Source organism: Phalangium opilio, unplaced genomic scaffold, assembly GCF_054372755.1.
Source record: "Phalangium opilio isolate 3A_F unplaced genomic scaffold, DU_Popi_V2 ptg000045l_1, whole genome shotgun sequence".
In the NCBI taxonomy this organism is placed as follows: domain Eukaryota; kingdom Metazoa; phylum Arthropoda; class Arachnida; order Opiliones; family Phalangiidae; genus Phalangium; species Phalangium opilio.
Window position 1 is genome coordinate 293,606 of NW_028324168.1, and position 6,981 is coordinate 300,586.

Here is a 6,981-nt window from a genome sequence, read left to right on the forward strand (position 1 = left end):
GATGACCCCATAGTGCCCATCCCCTGAATGTATTTGGTAGTATAGGCTAAAGATCTAACTCATTGATTAGCTAGGATTTTAAAGGGATACCCTGGGCTAGAATATTTTCTATTTTAATCGAAAGAGCGTATGAAATGATGAATATCTTCAAATGGAACCATGTTTCTATTTGCAATATTAAAGAAGATACAATCAGTTAAGATTCCGTTATGGACACTACGCGTTGGGCTTTCCCGCGTAGCACTCACTGGGAGTATCCTATTGGACAAACGAACACGTCAGGTGGTATTAGGCGTCCAATCGGGGTACTTGCCGGGAAAGCCTAACGCGTAGTGCCATCCATTAATCTTATTACTTAATTGCTGGTATCATCTTTAATATTGTAGATATAGACATGGTTCCAATTGAAGAAATTCATTATTTTAATCGTTCTTTCGATTCAAGCCCAAAGTATCCCCTTTAAATATCAAGTGTATGTATAGCTGAGAACTTGTTATTAGTATTAATGTTTGTTTCTATGTGGAATGACCGTTTTGGGCAGGGACTGAATAGAATGACATTTTTTCATATCGTGTCTTCACGAAAAAAAATCACATTTTTATTTTATTTTTGTATGAAGTATAAAGTTTCAGTTGTTTAATATTTAGACGATTCGCAGAAGTATTTTACTTAATTCTAATTGGTGTGTTATATTGATGCGGTGTATGTATTGATTGTGGGGGGGGGGAGGTGCAATATGGTATAGGCGGGGGCCACGCGGGACGCGCTTTTAACTTAACGATTGTGCAAGCGGATATAGATACACACACTTGACTCTCTCTCTCTCTCACTCTCTTTTCCCTTCACCCACTCCCGAATGCCTGGTCTTTCCCAATGGGACGATGCCTTGCATTATTTATTACCAATACAAACCCCGCATGCCAAAACCTATCGGGGAACATGAAATTTTCTATATTAACTCCGTTTCATTTCCAAAAAAAAAAAAAAAAAAGAGGTTGGGTGATGACGTGGTTGCGAACTGGAAGAAACATGGAGTCGTCAGTCGGGTACAACCTTAACGTTAGAGGATTGAGGTGAGATGAAGAAGAAATGAACATACCATTAAGGTAGCCTCTGTACGGAAACGAAGTCCTCCAAGCAACCTAGGCGTATTGGTCAGGCTTTGAAATAAGACAAGTCCACGAGTCAAAAACCACTTAATTAATTCGTTGGACCTTTTTTTAATTCAAACCCCGAGCTTCAATGGCCCCAAGGTCTAAACTACTTTAATAATTAAAACTTCAATAAATATGGTAAGGGGGACTGGTCCTTGGGACTAGTTTAATTATTCAAGGCATCAGTGGTCCCTATTCCGGAGGACCAGTTATGAAAAAATCCCTATTTCGAAGCCTGGAACTTTAGGTAGGGTCATAGGGATACGTAAGCATCGACAATGCCCCCCACCCCTTGTGTCTTAAAAATAAAAGCGCTAATTCGTCAGAGTAGCGTCTATTTTAAAATTTAGGCATTTAACAATCGCCTATTTAGTAGGAACATGCGCTTAGGTACTCCTAGAGACTCATTAATTGCCACACATGGATGGCTCATGACAGGGCCGTCGAGAGATGGGGACAATTTGGTCAGTTTTACGGGGGCCCGGGCCACATGTAGGAATATCTTGATGGGGCCCACAAACTCTAAGGACGGTCCTAACCCACGAATATTTGTACTCCATCTTACCTCTCTCATCCTGCGAGGTACAACAACATTAATGCCTGCGGTGGCTCTCAACTTTCCCATCTCGACAAGGTATGACGCTGTATACGTGTCAGTTAAGTAAACGTCGCGGCCTAACTCTAAATAGAGACAGATGGAAATAGATCTTATTTATCGCGTCTAAATTATAGGCGAGTATGGCCGGGCGGGGTCCCTTCGAATAGTAATTTAGGCCTTGTCGATCGTAGACATCCCCAAAAATCTAACAGAGTCATTTTTATTTTAAGTCTATTATATTCCTATCGATATCGTTCGCTCGCGCGTTGATATTTATCGAAGCGTTTTTTAATATTAAACGAAGAATATAATACGCTTTTGGGGTCGATGGGGTCGTCCGTCCCGGGGGCGTGGATGGAAATTTTATATATATATATTTTTGGGGGGGGGGGATGGGGCAGTTTCGGTTATTTTCGAATATTGGAAATTTTTCGAGTATCGGATCTCTCTCTTTCGAGGCATGGATGCAAAAATAAATTCCAACTTTGAAATGAAGGAATTGTGACATGACTATTCAAAAATTGAAATATTCCATCCCCCGTTGCCTTCCCCCCGCCCACTTTCTTGGCCTTTTCATTTTTTAGTTTGGCCCCAACAAGATATTATACAAAACTCATATTGTTCATTCAAAACGACATTCGAGGTATACCGAACTCTAGAAAATAATTGATATTAAAACAAGTAGGCCATGCAGCTTTTGGGCGACAAAGTTTGAGAGGGAATACGACGACACATGTCACCCTATAGGTCCCGACTGTCCCGTGTAAGCCCCACAACACTCTTCCTTCACCCCACCCAAGATAATTACTATTAATGAGAATCATCTAATTTGATTTTAAAATAGTTTTAGTTGAAACACTTTCGAAAATTAATTAAATTATAATTGGTATTTCGCGATCTGTTTGAATATGATGAAGCAGACGACATTTTAGCTAGACGAAGCAAGTTGAACTGTTGAACAACGCGCCGAAGATGCGTTCACCAACTTATAACGTAGCGTTGACAAAATAATCGTAAAGCATTTTTTGTTTTTTCGTTGTGAGTTACTGAACGTAGTCCGAATCTTCAAATTTTGGCGAAGATAGTACTTTGGTGTCTTGTCCATCTCGTTTTTTCTTTCAGCTTTTCTAATATCCAAGTTATATCTTTTAAGAAATAAAAAAGGAAAAAATTTCTTCTACTATATGCGGTAAAAACTCTCTAGAGCGGTTAGAATAGAACAGGCGAGCGAAGGAGGAAGAGAGAGAGAAAGAGAGAAAAGCAATATTTCGATAGAAATGATTTAAAATTCTTTCGCTCCCGAAAACTTTTTGCCGAAAAAGAAATGGTTTTTTTTTCTTCTTTTTTGGGAATATTTGAAATAGGTGTATGGAGAGGGAATCCATCCCGGTTTGATCTGCCTGTCCCCCCTCCCCTTCCCCGCCTTATATTCTCCATATTTTCCAAGAACCTTCTAAACCCTCCCCCCCCCTCACTAACCAACCCCATCTCTGGTCAATCCCCCCGAGGCGACTTTAAATTAAGATAGAGAACTATAAATGTAAATTCTTCTATTTTGTGAAAGGATTAAAATTTTTTACCATAATTTTTATATTACAGGTAAATTATATTTTAGTCGAGTGTTATGGCAGGCCATAGATCGTAAAGCTCCGTCGTTGGTACGGTTATTTTCCTCCTAATGAGTAATGACTCATGAGAAAGAAGCCATACTGTTGTCTGCTACAAATTCAAGATCGCAATCGTGGACAATGTTACTTACTGTTTAGGTAAGATTTCACTTTAATTGCCATAAATTTAAACGTAATTGACTTTAATTCGCAAATATGAAATACGTTTTAATTAAATTTAAAGCTATTCAAGGTGAAAAATTAAAATCTACGGCGAAATTAACGGTAGAAAACTAACAAGTTTAAAATTTCGCGACCAAGGCTTAAAATTAACTGCAGTTGTGTTTTTCAAGATTTTATTACGTAAGTGTTCAAAGATTCATAATAAAATTAATTTAATTGAAGCAAATAAACTTTAAATTGATTTTATTAACTGAAATATAATTGTTAGCCAAAGTTTCTCTATTGTATCTTAATAACAAGAGTCGTTTATAACATAATTCCATTTAAGTTTAACATAAATAATGTAATTACATTTACTAATAAATCTTGCCACTTTGTTATCCAAAATATAAATTGTTTAATTCAGGTTATTAATTTGGGCTTTACAATTTCTTGAAAAATATAGCTTCCAATATGAAGACGATGATGGAGTTGAACTAGGAACATCGTTGGATAAAAACAAAGGCTTAATGGTCAGGTAAGAAGACCTAATCTCTGTCATTTAAGTACAATAAACGTCCATGGATAATCTATCCCCCCAAATTCTGCCCCGAACGTTGAATAATTAGTTAATTCTAGCCATATCTTTTTGCGAAACACGATATCCAATGACAATCATTACCTTAATGTCAAGTTAAATTGGTGTTTGACTAGACTCCTAGTCGGGGAAACAAGCAATCAAATTTTTGGGTGAGGTGGGTTCAAATCCAGAGATGAAAGAGAAAATATATAGGGAGGAAGCGAATTACCTCCCTATGTCAACACTCGCTCAGCTCAGCTCACTCTCGAGTCTGGTCAGTCACTACTCTGTCCCACGCTTCCCCCCTCCCCGATCACCCTAGGGTCTCTAAAAGGTGGACATAACTGAGTTCCCCTGACCACCGAAGACGGGAGGGAGGGAGGGAGAGAGGAAGAATTCCATCATATTCTCCCCCCCCCCTACCCCATGCTGAAATATTAGCACGCGATCTTTAATGGAACCCACGAAACTTTACTAAAGGTTATATGTCACGATTAGGTCGCTAGGAATAAACCGACCAAGCTGCTTAAACGCTATAAAATGAAATGATAGATAGATGAATATTACACTTTAAGGATATTTTCTGGCGTAGCATCTTTTTGGAGGGTGTCCCCCTCAAAATAGCGTGTTCTTTAAAACGTCTGTGATCTGATTTTTTAGTTCTACATATTCTACTAGCGGAAAAATAGGTCCCTTACTCTCCTTCCCAAAAAAAAAGTGAAAAACTCTTAAAACTCGAATTTTAAAAGTTTTTTTTCGGGGGAGAAGGGCAAATCCGTCAGAGTGCTCGCACCGTGAGAGAGAAAGAGAGAGAAAATATATATGTATAAAAAAAGCTTTTTCTAAAAGTCGCGTTCCACATAAAAATGCGCTCACAAAAAAAATAACGCGTGTGCCAGCCGCCGTTCGTGGACCAAACTTGAATGTATTGACCTTAGGGGAAACGGGAAAATTCGGGCAGACGGGTGCCGCGTAGGGAAAGACCGTAGTCGGGTAGTTTTCCTTATTGCGCCCGATCCCACGAAGGAAACGCGCGCCCCTAAAAGCGCGAGCGACGTTTTTCCCCGCCGCGTTTGATTGATGCTCTCTCTCTAGTCTCGAGCCGAGCCGAACCGAACCGATCCGAGACCGAGCCCATCTCCAGCCGAAACGCCGGCCCGAGACCGAGATCGGGCTGGCTAGCTGCTTACTCGAACGCGGCAACTTCGGCACGGGGAAAATATACGAAACTAACAAAAACCCAGAGCGCAAACCTATCTCTTCTTCGGGGTTTCGCGGTGGTCTTCAGCCCCAGTCATACCCGCCCGCGATAGGAAGGCTACGTTAAGAGAAATTACGGTGTCCATTAATCTGACCACCCTTCCCTCCTCCTTCTCCTGCTCCAACTCCGGGGACAACTGATCCACGGTGTCGCGCGAGTATTATGCCTGAAATATATTCGCCCGAATCCTTCAAATCGCCATAACACTTTTAAAGGCCCATTTTCACGTCAGTCTTTTGTTGTACTATTTGATTGAGCACGATGAAAAGACGCCTTGATTCGCTGGTAAGAATCTGTATATTTTAATGGGGAAAAGCGGAGAAACCGCGTTCAGGGGTGTCCATGCAGTTGTCCAGTAAATTGCATTATATCCTATACCGATCCCTATAATTATAAAAGCTCTCTTAAGGAAAGAACCGCCGATCTTTCACCTTACCCCCCCCCTGTTAGATCGGCCAACAGAAATCCATTATTTTAGCTTCCCATCATTCATCAAACTGGCCTCGTCCCACCCTCCACCTTCCGCATTGACTGATTTAGGTTACGTCTTGAAAGGGTTCGCTTTTATGTCTAAGTAAATCGCGAGCCATCAGTACAAGGAAATTCCCTCTCTCTGACCACTAAACTGCCTGTACGATTTCGTCTAATTCAATTTATAGACGAAAAATAGGCCTAAATCCTTATCCTTTAATGGCACGGTGCTTCTATACATTCAGTGTACTCCTGTTTCTAGCTGAGGAGTTAACTAACCACCCCTTGAAATTAACCCAGCTATGAATTTTCGGTGGATTCTTATTTTCTTGAAATATTTACTCGCCAAGATTTCTAAAAAAGGGCCAAGAAAAATGCAAGATGGCGTCGGGGAAGAATACGGGAAGGAGGATTAGGGTAAAGATGGACGTGGTTGCTCTGGCTGCGTAGCTTTCCCCCTCTTTTGCCCCCCAAACCCCCCACATCTTTCTTTCTCGTTCGTTCTCGAACTCAAATTTTTGCCCATCCTAAAAAATCGATCTCCCTCGTATAGGTGGCGAAAACCAGCCAAGAAGAAGAAGCTGGGCTAGGGGGGGGGGTTTAGAGGGGCTCGCTTCTGGGGGGGGGAATTGAAACTTGCAACTGCGTAATGGCGGACGGACGCCCTTTAAAAAGAAAAAGCGGTGAGTTGTCGGTCAATATGAACTCCTCGCTATATAGCTAGAGTGTTGAATCTCCAATTGGGAAGCCCAAGAGCAACTTCTCTCTCTCTCTTTCTCCATCGCTCCATCTCTGAGAGAGAGAGAGAGCGAGAGCCCTAGAAAGAACGTGATAGCCAATATAGTCTCGCTAAAGAGGAAGCTTCGAGAGAGCGTGGAGAAACCGGCCACGTCTAGCTAATAGGGCATATTTTTTTTTTTAAAAAAAGAGGGGTCACTCTGCGTAGAGAGAAAGATCTACCGTACCCGCCGCCTCACTCCCTAGAGAGATAGATAAAGGGGTCGGATAGTTATACCTCCCTTATATAAATACATGTAATACCTTTGGAAGGGTATCCCCCCTTCCTCCACTCTTCGTATTCTTGTGTGTAGCGGATTTTAGTTTCGTTTCGTAACGAGCGCTGACATGGATGGCGTAGAATTTTAAAA

The 6,981-nt window shown here is 41.1% G+C and overlaps 1 protein-coding gene across 1 annotated transcript in view; it reads left to right on the forward strand.

Moving 5' to 3' along the window:
* The window catches only part of LOC149676505 (uncharacterized), a 142,532-nt gene extending 138,597 nt beyond the window's left edge, over positions 1-3,935 (forward strand). The window contains exons 3-4 of the transcript XR_016366462.1: positions 3,352-3,518; positions 3,604-3,935. The gene's annotated coding sequence lies outside the window, so the exon portion shown is untranslated. The remainder of the gene's footprint in view (positions 1-3,351; positions 3,519-3,603) is intronic.
* Positions 3,936-6,981: the final 3,046 nt, after the last annotated feature.